This window comes from Mustela nigripes, chromosome 18, assembly GCF_022355385.1.
Source record: "Mustela nigripes isolate SB6536 chromosome 18, MUSNIG.SB6536, whole genome shotgun sequence".
Taxonomy (NCBI): Eukaryota; Metazoa; Chordata; class Mammalia; order Carnivora; family Mustelidae; genus Mustela; species Mustela nigripes.
Genome location: NC_081574.1, coordinates 5,297,793 through 5,317,193, shown reverse-complemented (window position 1 = coordinate 5,317,193; position 19,401 = coordinate 5,297,793). Strand labels below are relative to the sequence as shown.

General features: G+C 41.4%; 1 pseudogene; it reads left to right on the top strand.

Annotated features, from left to right (window-relative positions):
• Positions 1-851: 851 nt before the first annotated feature.
• The window catches only part of LOC132006581 (tubulin beta chain-like), a 174,293-nt pseudogene continuing 155,743 nt past the window's right edge, over positions 852-19,401 (top strand).

Below are 19,401 nucleotides of genomic sequence, written 5' to 3'. Positions count from 1 at the left end.
ATTCTAAAACTCTGCATTATTATCCCCCCAACATTGTTTGATTTCATATTTTACATCTTTTTATTTTCTGTATCTCCTAACCATTACAGTTTTTGTTAAATTTACTACTTTTGTCCTTTAACCTTCATACTATGTTTATAAATGATTAATTTACCATATTTCCTATATATTTAACTTTACCAGTGATTTTTTTCTTTCCTTTTCTTTTCTTTCTTTGTTTTATTTTTTTTACTTTTTTTTTTTTTTACTCTTAAATGTTTTCTTGTAACTAATTAGTGCCTTTTCATTTCAGCTTAAAGAAGTCCTTCAGTATTTCTTCTACAACTAGTTGAGTGGTATAGGTTGATAAGCTTTGGGTTATCTGGAACAATCTGTATCTCTCCTTTGATTCTGAGTGACAGCCTTGTTGGGTAGAGTGTTCTTGATTGGATGGTGTTTTGTTATTTTTTTTTTTTCCTTTCAGTATTTTGAATATATCATGACACTCCCTTTGGGCCTGCAAAGCTTCTGCTAAAAGGTCTGCTCATACTCTCGCTCAGAACCTTCCTGAAGCTGTGTTCAGACCTTGCTGCTTCAGCCTCTGGGACACATCCCATCCTTTCATCCTGCAACTAGCAGTACAGAAAAAAAAAATTCCATATCATTTTCTTGCCCTGTACACACCTTGAGGTGAGTAAAAAAATTAAAATGAATTTTAACAGTGAGGGAAATTGTGCACATCCAGGCCAGTTAGTGTGGTAACCAGATCAGTGCGAAGTTCTGGGAGGTAATCGGTAATGAACATAGCATCGACCCCACTGGAAGCTACCACAGTGACAGTGACCTGCAGCTGGATCACATCTCCACATTCGACAATGAAGCTACACATGGCAAATATGTTCCTCGTGCTATCTTGGTGGATCTAGAACCAGGGACCATGGACTCTGTTTGCTCAGGTCCTTTTGGGCAGATACTAAGACCAGACAACTTTGTTTTTTGGTCACTCTGGGGCAGGAAACAACTGGGCCAAGGGCCACTATACAGAGGGGGCTGAGCTGGTTGACTCAGTCCTGGATGTGGTGAGGAAGGAGGCCGAGAGCTGTGACTGCCTGCAGGGCTTCCAGCTGACCCATTCACTGGGTGAGGGCACAGGCTCTGGAATGGGCATCTTGCTCATCAGCAAGATCTGAGAAGAGTATCCCAACCACATCATGAACACCTTCAGTGTGGTACCCTCACCCAAAGTGTCTGACACTGTGGTCGAGCCCTATAATGTCACCCTTTCTATCCATCAGTTGGTAGAGAACACAGATGAGTCATATTGCATTGACAATGAGGCCCTTTATGACATCTGCTTCTGCACTCTCAAGCTGACCATACCAACTTATGGAGACCAGAACCACTTCGTCTCAGCCACCACAAGTGGTGTCACCACCTGTCTCCACTTCCCTGGTCAGCTCATTGCTGACCTCCAGAAGCAGCCGTCAACATGCATTCCCACAGCTCCACTTCTTCATCCTGGATTTGCACCTCTAACCAGCTGTGGAAGCCAGCAGTATCAGGCCCTCACTATGCCTGAACTCACCCAGCAGGTCTCTGATGCCAAGAACAAGATGGCTGCCTGTGACCCCTGCCATGGCTGTTACCTCACTGTGGCTGCTGTCTTCATGGGTGAATGTCCATGAAGGAGGTAGATGAGCAGATGCTCAACATGCAAAAAAGAATAGTAGCTACTTTGTGAAGTGGATCCCCAACAACGTCAAGATAGGAGTCTGCAATATCCCACCTTGTGGCTTCAAGATGGCAGTCACCTTCATTGGAAATAGCACAGCCATCCAGGAGTTCTTCAAGTGCATCTCAGAGCAGTTCATGGCCATGTTCCTGTACCAGGCCTTCCTCCACTGGTACACAGGTGAGGGCATGGACAAGATGGAATTCACTGAAGCTGGGAGCAACATGAATGACCTTGTCTCTGAGTACCTGCAGTACCAGGATGCCACCACAGAAGAGGAGGAAGATTTTGGTGAGGAGGCTGAAGAGGAGGCTTATGGTAGAGTGCTATCACCTCAGGCTTCTCCATTTCCTCAGCCTTCTTCCTCAGCTGCCCCTGTACTTTCCCTCAGAATTACATTTTCTGCCTCTGTCTCCTTTTTTTTTTTTTTTTTTTTTCCTTTTTTCTTTTTTTGGAAGTGGAGGGGGCAGGTCCTAGAACACAGTGCCTGGCACATAATAGGCACTCAATAAACACTTGTTGTTTGTTGAATATCTCCTCTCTTCCACTCCGGGAAACCTAGATTTCTGCCATTTTGGGTAACCCTGTATTTCCTTTTGGTGTCCCCTTCTCCCATCTGTCCTGTTGGTACTTCCCTTTGTTTTTTAAGATAATTCTTCAAGAAGCTGTGTCTCATCAGGTCCCATTTAGAACCAAGTGCTTAAAACCCAGTAGACAGCCACCATCCTAAGCCCATGTGGTAGCCTGGGGGAAAGGAAACCAAGCTACCTCATAGCAGTAGAGGTACCTATAAGGAAGGGGTAGCGTATTCTATTCTAGAGCAGTTTGGAGAGGGATATCCAGCTCTTGAGACCTAATTTCCAGGAATTTCCCTGGCCCTCTCAGCTTCAGGAGAGGTGTTCACAGTATTATCTCTATTTATCATCTTCTTCCAAGCTGTGTCCTGAGCTGTTTCTTTTGCAGGGGTCTGCCTCACTCTGTTAAGCAGGATCCTTCCCTTTCCTACATAACCTCCTTCATATGTTGGATTCCTTTCTTTTCCCCTGGTTGGAGAAGGGGAAGAGGGACTAGCCTCCAGAAAGACCCTCCCTATCCCCACCTTTTCTTAGCAAATATCCAGCTCTGCTCTGTATATACAGAAAGGTTTGTACTGCCACCTAAATCTTTTGAATCATTCTTCCAGAAAGGGGCCAAGGAGACCCTCCCATCTTTGGCAACATCTCATTTTTTCCTTTTGCTATTCCCTGTAGGACAGGCTTCATCTTGTCCTACATTTCAAATTTCCGTTTTGTGTTGAACTTGCTTTTATTTCATATTGAAAATATAACATTGCCCCAAGAGCCAAAAATAAATGACAGCTGGAAAAAAAAAAAAAAAGTCTGCTCATAGTCTTAGGGGGAATTCCTTTATACATAACAAGTTGTTTTTCTCTTGCTACTTTTAAGATTATTTATCCCTAGATTTCAGTACTTTAATTATAATGTGTCTTGGCATGGATCTCTTTAGGTTCATTTTTTTTGGAACTCTCTGGACTTCCTGGACTTGGATGTATGTTTCCTTTCCTACATTAGGGAGGTTTTCAGGCATTACTTCAAGTAAATTTTCTTCCTCTTTCACTCTTATTCTAGAATCCCTATAATGAATGTTACTTCATTTGATGTTGTCCTATAGGACTTTTACGCTATCTTTATTTTTTTTTTTAATTCTTTAAAAAAATTTTTTTCCCTGCCCTGTTTGGGTGAGTTCCACTGCTGTCTTCCGGCTCTGATTTGTTCTTCTACTTCATGTAGTCTGCTGTTGAACCCATGTAGTGTATTTTTAAAATGCAGCCTGCTATTGAGCCCTATAGTGTATTTTTAAATTTGGCTATTGTATTCTTTAGTTCTATGACTTTTGTTAAGTACTTTCTTCTATTTTCTGTCTATTTGTTGAAGTTCTCATTGCATTCATTCATTCTTCCAATTTTGGTGAGCATCTTTATGACCATGACTTTGAACTCTTTATCTGGTAAGTTACTTATCTCTACTTCATTAAGGTCTTTTCCTGAGGTATTGTTGTATCCCTTTGTTTGGAAAATATCCCCTATTTCCTCATTTTGCTTGACTCTGTGTTTGTTTGTATGCATTAGGCAAAACATCTACCTCTCCCAGTCTTGAAGGAGTGTCCTCATGTATCTTGAAGTAGTGTCCATGTGTAGGAGGTTAGCCTTATCATTCAACCTTACACAAATTTTTGGTTGTCTTTTGAGTCTTTGTGATTATCTAAACTGCCTGATTTATTATTTTTAAGTTCCAATTGTTTTGTTTGCCAAGATCGGTCTGTACTCCAAGGGGAAGTATCTCAAGAGTACACACTGTACAGTCCTTTGGGGCCACATTTATAAACCCTGCTATCCTCTAGACTGGGCAGTCTGAATGTGTGCCCCGAGTGACAGTTGGGAAAATCAGGGCTCTAGTATATAAACTCTTTTCTGGGAGGTACCCACAAGATGTAGCAAAGCAAAGGCGGGATGCAAAGATGGCGTACCTGGCCTACATCCCTTAGAGCACCTCCATAGCCTCTAGATGTGTGGTCATTCTAAAGCCTGCCCCCCATTGCTGAAGTTATAGGATAAGTAAATAAATCATAGTTTCTCCTTCTTCTCCTTTTCCTCCTCCTTCTTCTTCATGCCCTGGGAGGTGGTAGTCTGCCAGGAAATGTCTCTTTTATTGTTTCAGTCCCATGGGACACTGAAGTACAAGTCCCCAGTTCACCAGATCCAATGCCTAAGGGGTATCTCCTGTGTGGACTACATGTATCCACTGGTTTTAGTAAGGCGGGAGGGGAGTATAGGGCCAGGACACACCAGTGGAGCATGCCAGTGCTAGTGCTGGCAAGATAGATGGAGAGCACAGAATTGGTGCCTACCAGTACCTCCATTCCTGGAGGGAGTCCTAATAATCCCTTGCCTCTCCAGAGCATGCTTTAAGATCAGCAAATGAATCTTTTTTTGCATATGGTTCATGTGCTTTTCCAAATTCCTTTGTGCTGTGTCCTGGCATTAGTGAGTCTGTGTGTGCCCTTTCAAAGTAGAATCTCAGTTCCCTAGGTCCTTGGGGTCTCCTGAATGTAAGCCAGGTTGGTTTTCAAAGCCAGATGTTTTGGGGGCTTGTGTCTCTGGTGCAGGTCTCTAGGGTTGGGGTACTTGATGTGAGGCACAAACCCCTCATTTCTTAGGGAGAATCTCCAGATTGTGAAATTGCTCCCTAGTGAGGCTTGCCTTGCTGGGGGTGGGGTGTTGGTGAGACTCTATCTCTGTATCTCCTGTTTACCCTGATGTGACCCTTTTATCAGTTGTTGTAGAGAAGCTGTTCTGCTTGTTTTTGGATCTTTTTCAGACCCATATGTAGCTGTAGAGTTGTGTCCATGGGAAAATGTGAGTTTAGGATCTTCCCATGCTGCCATCTTGAACTGCCTCTTCCACTTCTTGATTATATGGCTCATTTATTCTAGCTCTTGGTAATATGGGTGGCATCTTATCTTGGCCTTTATCAGAAACTTAGGTTGGGACATAGAATAGGTTACAGTTTTTCTTTCACTGTTTTACTGCACAGTGGGTTCTTTGGTCTGAGATAATACTGTTTGGGATATAATGTTAATAGAGAAAGCATCATGGGAGTCCTCAGAGTGTGGCACTTGTTAGGGCATGGTAGGCATAGAAGCCAAGTACACACTGATTCCTCAGAGCGGGGTGCCTTTTTAAGGACTCATTGTTTGTCATTGCTGATAGTGGATTAGATATTCTGTAGTGTTTGTCCCTATGTTAGCTGTTATCAAAAGGAGCTTGTGTCTCGGTCTCATGAATAGGTTCTTTATCTACCACTAAAGGTGACTAAGTTCATGGACACATTGCCTCAGCCCTATGACACTAGGAAGGGAGATTTATACCTGTGACAGAAGTCATCCTTCCCACCTTCATTGGAAATAGCACAGCCATCCAGGAGTTCTTCAAGCGCATCTCAGAGCAGTTCATGGCCATGTTTGTAGGGAAAGCTCCATGGTGGTCATGAACACGAGTGTCAAGGATCTGCCTATTCTATGCCTGTCCTATAGGTTCAGTAATCTCTCTCCCATACTTTCAGGTGTTCAGTCTCCCTGTTGTTTTTTCTGTTTTGCTCCTGAACAAAACGCTGGGTAACCTCTGCCTTGGAGTATATACCTCAGCCAGTTCTTTCTCCATTTAAAGTAGATCTCCAAGTTCACCACTTCCTGCTCAATCCACTAAAAGCATCATTTTCACTATTGCCCTTTAAGGCCACTTCTGGAAGTGGCTGTAATGCGACAGTTTCTCATTTTCTGATAGTAACCACAGGATGCACTGACCCATGTAGGAACTAGGCACACATTCTTTCTTCTTTCATCAGTTGTTCTAAAGAACCCTTCCACATGTGAATTGACAGGAACATGTCATTATTTCGTGCATTTAATTTTCTCATACCTCTGGATCTGCAAAGACTCTGCTCAAAATTAGCTACTCATCTCACAGTGGATGGTTGACGGGCCAGTAAGAGCCAGTGCCTCAGTGGCACTGGTCATATCGGCTTCTAATGGACAGCTGCAGATATGTTGTCACCTGGTCTTGTAGTCTGGGTATCAGGTTCTATGTGTTAAGTCTCCTTTCAGGGATTGCCAGAGATGCCAGACAGTATTTTTAACACCACTGATCTACAGGGCTCTAAGGCCATGGAGCTTGCACAGAGTCTGAACCTACAGAAACTCTCTCTGGCTTTGGCTGAACTTAAACATGGAGCTTTCTGTGTTCCCTCAATAAATGGGTCAGGTTGGATTTCCAAGTGTCATGCCTGTTGCCTACAAAATCCAAAGAGGCAGTTGTGTTTTTAGTATTTACCCAAATTAGTTGAAAACCTACATCCCCGCAAAACCTGCACACAGGTGCTTTTAGCAGGGTTTTTTTTTTTTTTTTTTTTTTCATAATTGCCCCAAATTGGAATCAAGCAAAATGTTACTCAGTTTTTCTTGAGTTGATGTAGGGATGAAAATTCATAAAAATATCTGCTTTTTAAAATGGAAATGAACAAGACAATTATAAAATTTAGATAGAAGAAAAACTAGAGTGCCTGGGTGGCTCAGTTGTTAAGCCTCTGCCTTCAGCTCGGGTCATGATCCCAGGGTCCTGGGATCGAGCCCCACATTTGTCTCCCTGCCTGGTGGGAAGCCTGCTCCTCCCTCTCCGAATCCCACTCCCCCTGCTGGTATTTCTGCTCTTGCTATCTCACTCCTTCTGTCAAATAAATAAATAAAATATTTTAAAAAGAAGAAAGAAAAAAATGGTCAGGAATATGTAGGACACTTCTGAATGTGCATTCATACAATGGAATGTTATTCAGCAATAAAACTAAATGAGTTGTCAAGCTTAGGATACTAAGATAAACAAACTCTCGTCCATCCAGAAAATGAGATATTATTCAGTGCTTAAAAAAAAAAAAAAAAAAGCTATCAAGCCACGAAAAGACACAGAGGAGCTTTAAATGCATATTACTAAGTGAAAGAAGCCAATGTGAAAAGGCTTCATACTGTGTAATTCCAACTTCGTGGCAAAAGGCAAAACTATGTACATGGTAAAAAAAAAAAAGGGGGGGGGTGTATGTGTGGAAAGGGGGCTTGGGTTATGGATACTGGGGAGCGTATGTGCTATGGTGAGTGCTGTGAAGTGTGTAAGTCTGGCGATTCACAGACCTGTGCCCCTGGGGCAAATAATACAATAATACATTATATGTGAATAAAAATAATTAATAATAAAAAAATCCGTAATTGCCAGGGGAGGAAAAAGGGGATGAATAGGTGCATACAGGGATTTTTAGGGCAGTGACACTATTCTTAATGGTACTGAAATGGTAGTTACAAGTTACTTTGCACCTGTCAGAACACATAGAATGTACAATGTCAAGAGTGAACCCTAGTTTTATCTATGGACTTCAGTTATTAATAATATATAAATATTGGTTTATCAGTTGTAACAAGTGAATGCCACTAATGCAAGGCATTAATAATAGAAGAAATTGTGGGGGAGATGAGAGTGGGCTCTCACCTTACAGATAAGAACTCTCTATCCTTCATGTAATTTTTTTGTAAACCTAAAACTGCTCTAAAAATAAAGTCTATTAGAGAAAACCCAGAGAGGCCCACCAAATGCTATTCTTTTTGAGTAGTAAACTTTGGGAGATAGAAGGACTTGCCCTGTATCTTTGAGGGAGTATTATGATATGTCCTAGAGCACCGGACCCCTGAAGCTCTTTTAATAGATTAAGTCCCTGTATCTTAATGGGACCCTCTGGCACCAGGGTACTTACTACTTGTTGTTCTCCAGGTTCAGGCATAATGATTTAATCAATACTGGATCAAAGTGATGTTCAAAAGCATGTGAAGATAAATGAGGCCCCTGTGAACTATATTATAAGAGAGAGTAAGAGTTGGCATAGATGGAGTGCAAAACAGTGAATTTGCCCTCCCCATTATGTGAAGATAAACTGCTTTGTTTTCTTCCTACTGAGAAGGTTTTCACTAAATTATCAGCTGTCACATCAAGTGCCAGAGTCTGTGTCGATCTCCTGTGGTGATGATCCCAAGTGTGGCGCAGTCGCTGCCATGGGCTCTACCGGCTTACATTTATAGCTGTCAGCCTTCATCTGTCATGAGCCACCTGAGTTTTGCAGGAGCCACAGAGGCACCTTGAGGAGGGTCCTAGGAGCTGGTGGCCATATCCCCGCATAAGTCTTGGATGGCTGGGCCTCTGGAATTGCTCAGGGGATGCAGCATCGCTGTGTAGTGTCTGGTCCGCAGTGGGGAATAGCGTCAGGGCAGGGAGGGTACTAAGAAACGCATGCGGCTACCCCAAGCCTCACCCACTTTCGGGAGTTTAGGTGCTTATACCTCCAGGTGCCAACTCCTGGGCGTGCTGTCTGCTGACGGCCAGCATCTGAATCCCTCCCCTAGAATTTCTTACACTGAAGGAGCTTTCTCTTCCCAGATTTAGCCCCCATCCCCCAGGTTCCCACTTCTGATGGTTGATGTAGGAAATCCCCAAAAACCTATGGAATAATGATTAGAAATATAAGCACAGTAAACATTTAATCATACAATTAGACAAGGGAATTTATAATAGCATCTGATGATATCATGTATGTAGGAATAAAACTAGACAGTAGATGTGTAAAATGTCTATGTAAAAGTCCTAAAATTTTACAGAGATCTAAAGTAATACACAGGTGAATCAATTTGTAGTGATTCTTTATATATTGTAAACCTAATTCTTTGTCCTGTGAATACATAAGACTTAATGTTGTGAAAATTAGGGATGCCTGGGTGGTTCCATCAGTTAAGCATCTGCCTTTGGCTCAGGTCATGATCCCAGGGTCCTGGGATTGAGTCTTGCATTGGGTTCCCTGCCCTACAGTGAGTCTGCTTCCCTCTTCCTGCTGCTCCCCTTGCTAATGCTTGCTTGCTTTCTGACAAATAAATAAAATTGTTTAAAAAATGTACAAATTTTAATTCTTCTCAAATAGATGTACAGATGCAATGCAAATCCAATCAAAATGTTATGGGCTCCGCCCACCCCACCCCCTCCTCCATGGAACTCAACAAGATGATTCTACATTTATATGGAGCAAAGATATGGTAGATGATGGTAGGGCACTTGTGAAGAAAAAGGGCAGAAAGAAGAGACTTGTCTTAATAGACGTTATTATGAATGTGTGATATTGGCTCAGGATCAGACAATTGGCCAATAAACTAGCGTTTTTGTAGAAGACCAACACATGCCATGTATCTGATCAGTCAGGAGAGGTGGTGGGCTTCATAGAACTGGAGAATAGCTATATTTCTGACAATGACATTGAATTACCATCTCATATATTAATGAGTTAACTGCAGAAGAATTAAGGAATTAAACAAAAAACAAACTCTTTATTATGTTTTTATTTAAATTCAATTAGCCAACATCATTAGTTTCAGATGTAGAGGTCAGTGATTCATCAGTTGCGTGTAGCACCCGGTGCTCATCATATCATGTGCCCTCCTTAATGCCCATCATCACCCAGTTACCATTTCTCCTCACCCTCCTCCCCTCCCCAGCAACCCTCAGTTTGTTTCCTAGAGTTAAGGGTCTCTTATGGTTTGTCTCCCTCTCTGATTCCTCCCATCCTCTGTGATCTTCTGTGCTGTTTCTTATATTTCGTATATGATTAAAACCATATGATAATTGTCTCTCTCTGACTGGCTTTTTTCATTCAGCGTAATACTGTCCAGTTCCATCCATATTGATATAAGTGGTAAGATTTCGTCCTTTCTGATGGCTGAGTAACAGCCCATCATCTATCTGGACCACATCTTCATCCATTCATCTGTTGATGGTCATCTTGGCTCTTTCCACAGTTTAGCTATTGTGGACATTGCTGCTATGAACATTGAGGTGCTTGTGCCCCTTTGGATCACTCTGTCTGTATCTTTGGGATAAATACCCAGTAGTGCAATTTCTGGCTTGTAGGGTAGCTCTATTATTAACATCTTGAGGAACCTCCACACTGTTTTACACAGTGGCTGCACCAACCAAGAGTGTAAGAGGGTTCCCCTTTCTCCACATTCTCACCAACATTTGTTGTTTCCTGTCTTACTCATTTTAGCCATTCTGACCAGTGTGAGATAATATCTCATTGTGGTTTTAATTTGCATTTCCCTGATGCCAAGTGATGTGGTGCATTTTTTCATGTATCTGTTGGTTATTTGTATGTTTTCTTTGGAGAAATGTCTGTTCATATCTTCTTCCCTTTTCTTGACTTGATTATATGGGGGGGGGTGTTGAGTTATATAAATTCTTTATAGATCTTGGATACAAATGAATATAATCTTAGATACAAATACATTTTCAAATTATAGGTGAAAGTCTTTGGACCTTGGAATGAACAAGTTGCTTAAATAAGATACAAAGTGCTTTGATTATGAAAGAAAAAATGGTAAATGACTATGACAGTAAGCTCTCTTGTTCATCAACAGATATTTTAAAGTAAAAAGATATAAAAAATAAAAAGATATAAATGAGTACAAAACACAAGATTTTCACAAACACAATTGAAAAGACCTATCAAGAATATATGCAGAATTTTTACAAAACAATAAGAAAAAAAAACTTGGCAAAAGATAAACAAGCATTTGATTGAACAAAACATATTTTGTCCACTAAAATATAAAATGATTTTCAATATCATTAGTAATCAGGAGAATACAATTAAAGAGTGAGTTACAATTTTATGTCCAAAAATGAAAAATTCTCTAAAATGAAAAACTCGACACTATCAAGTTTTGTAACAGGTATGAATCCGTGGAATCTATTAGACATTACTGGTGATCATCTCAGTTGTCCTAGCTTCTTTAGAAAACACATTAGTGTTAATTCCTCAAGTTAAATATTGACTGATCTCATGTCCCAGCAATCCCACCAAAGTGAAGACCTTAAACATGTTCTTCAAGAGATATGAACAAGAGTATTTGTAGCAACACTGTTTATAAAAACAAACACCTGGCAACAACCCAATTGTGCATCCACAGGAAAATGAATGAATAAATTTGTATGTTTTATAATGGAATATTATCAGGTCATATCTCAAACTGACTACAGGGGCATTGAACTCCATGGATGATTTTTAGTAAAAAAATTAAGTGGAAAAATGAGTCCCAGTACATATATATATGGTCAAAGTCCAAACCACCTACATATATGATATATATGATATGATACATATAACACACATCTGTATGTTATATGATATATATGTGTTACATTTGTATAGTACTTTTCAGGAATGTGTACAGATGCAGTTAAACTCTCCGAAAAATAAAGTAACAATGAATTGGTTTCAGGACAATGCTTAACTGGGGTGTGGGAAGGGGTGGCATATCCTCTTCAAGGTCATAGCCTTTATTTTATTTTGTTTGTTTTGTTTGGTGGGGTTTGTTTTGTTTTAGAGAGAGAGCGTGCACATGAGCAGGGGTGAGGGGCAGAAGGAGAGGGAGAGAGGGAATCCCAAGCAGGTTCCATGCCCAGTGTGGAGGCTGATGCAGGGCCCTGAGCCAAAATCAGGAGTTGGACCCTTAACCAGCTGAGCCACTTAGGCGCCCAAAATGGAGTATTTGTAAATATGTTTTACATTATGTGAAAAAGCAGTAATTAAAGGGTCACTTATGGACCAGTGATGAAAGCGTGTCATGAATGGATAGTAGGGATAACCCTTTGCCCTGAGGTGCTAATGGGGAAAGATAGAGTAACTCTCTTTGTACATACATTGATTGTTTCATACATGTGTGAGTCTCTCTATTCACCATGGCGAACAGTAGAATTGTTAGTTACAGGATATTTGAATTGTAAATGTTGATAAACACTGCCAGTACTCTAGGTTGAACTTACTTGCCCTTCCTGGAGCAATACATGAACACACCTATTAGCTCCTGTTTCTGTCAATACAGAATGCTCTCATTTATTTGAAATTTGCAGGAAGACAGGTGAAGCCTATCTCATTGGAATCACTGTGATTTTATTGTTGAGAATTATTACCTTGTATTTAAGGTATATTTGAATTTCTTTCTCTGTAAAATGTCTTCTCAGCTTTACATTTTTGTCCAATTTCTTTTGGGTTTTTTCTTACCAATGCTTAGATCATTATAAACTAAGAAGACTAACCTTTCCTTTATGGTAATGTTGGAAATACTTTTCCTTATTTGTTTCTTATCTTTCTACCTGAGTTTTTTAAATCATGCAGAAATTATTTTTGTAGTTAGATTTGTCAATTTTTACTTTGATAATATCTGAATTGTATGCCTTAATCAGAAATGGTTGCTCTCCAAGAATATGAACAACTTTATTTCCCCCCAAAAGTACTTTTTGTCTCATTTCTCAAGTTTAAAAATCTGTCCCACTGGCTATTTCTTGGAGGTCAGTTGGAGATGGACATTTTCCCACAAATGTCTCTCTTGTTGTCTTCACATTATTGACATTTTTTCCCTGCTGATGTGAAATGTCCTCATTATTCACTACAATTCTCTATGTGCATCTGATGTAGGGTTTTCCATCTTGTTTCACTGATCTGTTTATCTAATCAGCAGTGCTGCCTTGTATCTTTTAGACACTATTATACTGTCTGGTAAGGAATAGTTTTTATTATCTGTGTTTCCTAGATTTTACAGATAATTTTTTTAATGGGCTTCATTATTATTTTCACTTTTTCTCATGTCCCCTTTCCCTTGAAGGGGCATTTAATTTTTATTCCTCTTGGGCTTCCTGTAGACTTGAGAATTGCCCATGGAGACTCGCTTGGACCCACAGAGTAGGAGTGGTCATGGGATGCACCGTGTCCCACCAGCATTTCCAGGGCCTTCCAGTGTGTAGCTGTGTTTACCTCCAGTCATGAGAGGTGCGGTCCTGGGATAGGGGCAGAGATCTCAAAGGTTTCTCTCTGCAGGAAAGCTTACTAATACAGTCTAATTAATCCTCATAACTATCTTATAATTTGGCAGCCTGTACTTGCCTGTTTCTATGGATTCCTTTTCTCTAAACATAATTCTCTAATATACTTTTAAAGTATACAGCTTACTTTTAAATTATTTTTACCCACAAATTTTAATCACAAGCCTTTATCTGTAATTATTTTCACCTATGCCAGTCTTCAATCATAAATGATTATTTCCAAGGGTTCAGAAGGACTGTTGAGTCGACTTTTCTGTCATGCTAGTAATGTGAGTTCATGAAACTCATGAGTCCTTCTCTCCTTCCTTATGGAGGCTTCCTCACCTGTGGATGTTAAGCGCACTGACTGGGTGGGAAGGGTCGCATAGAGGAAGGGGCACGTGGCCTGGGGTAGGCTCTCTACACCCCCTTCCCCGGAGGGCACACCCACTCACTCACTGGGATCACCATGAAGAACAAACATCAGTGCACCAAAGACACAGTTCAGTCGTTTATTTCTCTAAGTGAAATTCATGTTTTCTTGTCTACAAGATGTGGATGATGAAATTAATGGCCCAAGACAATGAAAGAGAGACCCCTGGTTTCCATCACTGCCCCCAGTGAACTCCACCTGAGTTCCCATCAGTTCTGGGCTCGGCCAGCTGGTGCTTCCCGTGAGCTCGAAGCGGCTGTCCTCGGGATCCTGGCAGGCCTTATGGAACGCCACGGCTTCCTTCTTCTCCAGCTCTCACTCCCCATATTGGGGAGCTGTTGACTCTGTTGGCATCTGCTGGCACTGTTGACTCTTTGATACATACTTGCACTGTTTTTCTGTCACAAGTGTAATCTGACCCCGCTCACTGCTCAGGGTACCCAGTCTGTCTCCTGTCCCCACAGTCATTGCAGGAATGACCGGCTCCTCTCCACTGTGGTCCTGTCCCTTCACTTAGTTCTCAGTGCACCACTGGTGTTGTACTTTAACCCCTTCCTGATGGTAGAGATAAGGCAGCTGTTTTGATTGTTTCCTAATTGCTCTTTGTTTCAGATTTTTCTGCATTAGGTCTCTTGGACAGAGTGACAGTCCTATTGTCTGAACGAACCCCTGCACTCTGGCAGTGAGTGGTCTTCAACCTCAAGCCGCTTCTCTCTGCTCATGGCATGAGATCGCTGCCCACCTGTCTACTAGTCATGCCAGCTCCATGTGGACCTTAAGGTACAGGGTTTTATCTTGACTTTGCTATATATTTTTTTCTGATTGTTGGGGTGGACAAAATAAGATAGGAATGCTATGTCTTACTAGAAACAAATACGAGTTCTAGTGAGAGTTTCAGAAAACTCCTTTGGTTAGTGTGAATGATTTCAGTCTATTGCTCTTCCTAATATTAATTTCAGGCATGTTGTTTCCATATTAGGTGATGAATTCATAAAGGAAATCAAAAGCATACACCATCTCCTTGCCAATGACAAAGCACTGTCAGATCATCTGCAGCTTACATCTGTAGGATAATTTCAGGAGCACATTACTCATCTTTGAGATATTGAGTGTTCAAGTGACATTTTGTAAATATTTTCGAGCTGCTAAGGTTTCAAGGATGTGTGAGGTTTAGAGCTACACTACCGGCCAGAGCTGCGACTAGTTAAAACACACTCCAGGTGCGACATGTTTGGGAGAGAAGCGGGATATCTGAAGTTATACCAAGTGGATGAAAACATCATGCTGTTCAGGAAATGGTCACCTTGTGTGTGCCTGTGTGCATGGATGGGTATGGTACATCATTTCCATTACAGTCTTATTAGAGCAACTATAAAAATCTCAACTAACTGCATCAAGAAGAAATCTTTTTTTTTTTTTTTTTTTTGGTGCGTATTTTTTGGCCCAATCTTTGCTTACCGCACTGTTCTTGCCTTATGCCCATCTGTTTTGGAAGGGTTCTTGCTCTTTATAAGGATTTTCATGACTTCTTCCAAAAATTTTCCTGTTTTTGCCTATGCTCGTGTTCAAGGGCTAAATTTTAACCTTCGTCAATACTAATTAAAGGAGGCGCTTTCATCAACAGGCACTGTAAACTTTCTCACCATTATGCTTGTGGAAAGCGCTTCTCCTCTAGACACACGGTGCGTGCCATAGCTTGGCTGGGAGTCTGCGTGTCTGCTCAGGGGTCTCTGTGTCCTTGGATGTCTACCTTTAAAAGCACTGAAAAAGTTTTCAAGTCCTTTGCTTTTCCGTTGGAGGATAATTTTAGATTGAATTAGAGCAGAAGTTGGCAGAATAATGGGCTCTACCATATGTCCATTGTAGCACTGCTGAGCTCCTCTACCTGCGGTGGCCTGGAGTTTTGCAAGGTGGTGATTTTTGTATCCGGTCATGATTTCCTCATCAGTAGAGGGTTTTGTTGGGGGACCTGTGGCCGCATGTCAGGACTAATGCATTTTGATATCACTTTACACTTTGGACTGTATTTAAAGGCTTCTTTGTACATGCAGGGCAGACATAGTGTCCTTTCATGGTATCACTGGGGAGTCTCTAGAATCCCTCCTCCCCAAAGGCCTTCAGAGGGGCTGTCGTCTGCAATAACATTGATCGTCGCATCAAGTAGGTTGTGTTTGTCTGCTCCTATCTGTCTGCCGTGATAAAAGCACCCTAGACTAGGTGGCTTCTACAAGAGACATTTATTTCTCACAGTTCTGGAGACTGGGAAGTCCAAGCCCAAGGCCTGTTCCTTTCTTCGTCTCATTTCACTGGAGGCCATCTTCTCGCTGTGTCTTCCCATGGCAGGAGGGGTGAGCGAGCTCTCTGGGGGTCCCTTCTGTGCACACTAACCCCACTCTTGAAGACTGCACCCAGTGATCTGATCCTCGCCCAGAGGCCCCCACTTCTGATAAACGCACACTGGGAGTTAGGTTTTAATATAAGAATTTAGTCTATAGCGTTGTTTTTTTTTGTAAGTAATAAGATTAGAGGGTTTAATATTTTAACTACGGTTAGATTAACACCCCTTTTCAGTGTAATACTGAAATGCTCAATGGCAGATACAACTAAGAATGACAGCGTTTGAGTTCTCAAGTGAGGACAGTGCTCCAGAGTCCATGGCGCCCTATGAGCACGCCATCCAGTATTAGTCTTCAGGCTCGCTGGCATGCAAGAGGAAACCCCGCTGACCTCGCAGAAGGGCTGGTTTGTTTCCTGTTTTTGCACAGCCTGAGCAGACAGGTGGGTGCAGGGCTCTCCACCTCCTTAGTCAGAGCTCCTGGCCGTTTTCCTTTTATGATGCTGTCATATAAACCAAAGTCCTCCCGCGTCACAGTAGACTGGGTGGGGACAGAGACCCCGGGGCCATTGGGATGCGGAGCACAGCACTTCCTCCCATTTCCTGTTGGAGCAGAATCTGGTGCCATGTTCACAGGAGTGGCACAGGAAGCAGGCACAGGACATGGGGACTGGTGACGCATGAGGCCCCTGCTGTGCTCTTGCTATGGGCTGAAAATGTTCCCCTCAAATTCCTGTGCTGAAGCCCTCACCCCCAGTAACTCCACATGGAGATAGACCCTTCAGGAGGTACATGAGGTTAAGTGAGGTCACTGCGGTGGGCCTCATCCTGTCTGGCTTCTGTCTTCCTGAGGAGAAGAAAAGATTAGGACACAGAAAGCTCGGAGGAAGGACCAGGAGAGGATACAGTGGGACCACAGCTATTCGCAAGCCAAGAAGATGACCTCAGGACCAGCCATACCCGCCGATACCGGTACTTTGGATGTCCATCCTTTACAAGTATGAGAAAACAGATTTCTGCAGTGTAAGCCCCTCAGTGTATGGTATTTTGTTTTGACAGCCTTATCAATCCAATTCAATTCTGTAAGAGCAATAACTTAAAATTTATAAATTAATTTGGGAAGAATTGACAGATTTATCCTATTGATTTCTTGCCTCGTAGGGATTGATTCTTCATTTATTTAAACCATCTTCTAGGCCCTTGTCTATGGTTCTCTAGTTTTCTTGATACAATCAAGCATGTATTTTAAAGCTGATTTTCTTGGCAGTATTTGTCCGTTATTTTTTTTGTGAAAAGGATGTTTTTCAATATGTTTTCCTGATTATTATTTCTGGTGTTAAGGGAAGTTATTGATTTTTTAAAATAATATTTTGCAACCTGTGTATCCCACTGAGCTCTCTTCTTAGTTCAAATACATTTCCATTTGTCTTTCTTGAATGCTGCAAATAAACAATCTTTCTATTTGTTATGGCAGATAATCTGATATTATGCAAACGCATTCAGCACAGATTTTCTGTATTTTCTTGCTCTAAATGCAGCTGCGTGAAAGAATGCATGCTGTTTCCCTTTACACCTATCAGTTTCTCCTTTTGTGAAAAAGCCAGTATTTGTGTTGTTTATCTCTACGGTGTATTCTTGGAGGATCCCTGTTTCTGTTCCATCGTCATGGTGGATTATACCCTCTCATAGGAAATCCCCCTTTAATTTTATTTTGACTTTAAATTCTGTCTTGTTCTTCTTAACACGGTAATCCTTCTCTTCTTGAAGTTATCATGACTTAACATAACTTATGGATGTTTTGTGTTAGCTTTTGTCATGTGTTTCGTTCTGGTGGTGGTATTCACTCATTGTAGAAAGTAAGTAATTCAATCTGAGAGTCTTCCTCTTGAAAGAGAAGTTTTTCCTGTTTTGTCCATAGTCTTAGCCTGATAGTCTTGTTTTACTTCTGTCATCATTCGGGACTTTGTTATTCTCTCCTTCGTTCCTTTTGTCGTATCTCATCACTGTGCATTTCCTCTGCCTATAATATAAAGGCTATATATTCCGTTGGTAGTGGGCTGAGTTTTGTGTCTCAAATTCACAGGTTGAAGCCCTAACCCACTCCCCCCATGCCAGTGTGGCTGTATTTGGAGTAAGGAAATAATTGAGGTTAAATGAGGTTAAAAGGGTAGGGCCCTGATCTGAAAGGTTTAGTGTCCCTGTAAGAAGACACACTGTGGAACGCACAGTTTCTCTCTGAGTCTGCACTGAGCGGCCATGTCAGGACACAGAGGGAAGGCAGCCTCTGTAAGCCAAGAGGGCGTCCTCCCCCGAAACTGAGTTGGCAGAACCCTGATGTTGGATTTTCTAGTCTTCAGAGCCACAAGAAGATGAATTTTTGTGATTGAAGCCACCCTGTGTACAGTACTTTGTTCTCGTAGCCTGAGCAGACGAGCCCACTATTTTTTATACGAACTTCAGTTATACTTACCAATTTCGAAAACATTTTTGAGACTGTGTTTGGTAATGTCAGTATCAGAAATAAAACAAACTCTACTGACACTCTCATTAAATACAAGGAAATTGTTACTAGTACCAGTTTCTAGTGATGATACTGAAATCTTAGATGAGTATTCTTATTTTGGATATTGTATCTTACCTGTTGATGAATGATCTCAGTAAAGCCATAGGAAAGAGATGGAAGTCGACACAAAAAATTGGAAAGACATTCCATGCTGCTCATGGATCGGAGGAACAAATACTGTTAAACTGTCTATAGGACCCAAAGCAATCTACTCATTTAACCCCATCAAAATACCAGCAGTATTTTTCAGAGAATTAGAACAAACATTCACACAAAGGCACGTGCATACGCACACGTGCACACCGATGCACACGCACAGCGGGATATTATTCAGCCATAAAAAGAATGAAATCTTGCTATTTGCAATGCCGTAGCTGGAACTAAAGAGTGTAGTGCTGAGTGAAGTCAGCCAGAGAAAGACAAACACCGTATGATTTCACTCATATGTGGAATTTAAGGAAGAAAAAAAGCAACGGAAACAAAGAGACACAAACCAAGAAACAGGCTCTTCACTGTGGAGAGCAAACTGATGGTCCCCAGAGGGGAGGAGGATGGAGCGCATGAGGGACGCAGGGGACGGGCCCGAGAGTGCCCTTGTGAGGAGCACCGGACGACGCAGGAAAGTGCTGGATCACTTTATGGTACACCCGACACTAATGCTGACACTGTTTGCTGACTAGATTTAAATATACATATAGATATATGACATGTCAATGTAGTAACGATATTTGCATAATTTTATAACTGTTAAAAATTATTCAGAAAAATGTAAGTTGTCATGGTATTTTTGCTACTCATCAATCCTTTTGTCGTTGAACTTAATGGCAAGACTTCGCCGAACCTGTTTATGGTTGTGTCTGTGATTTAG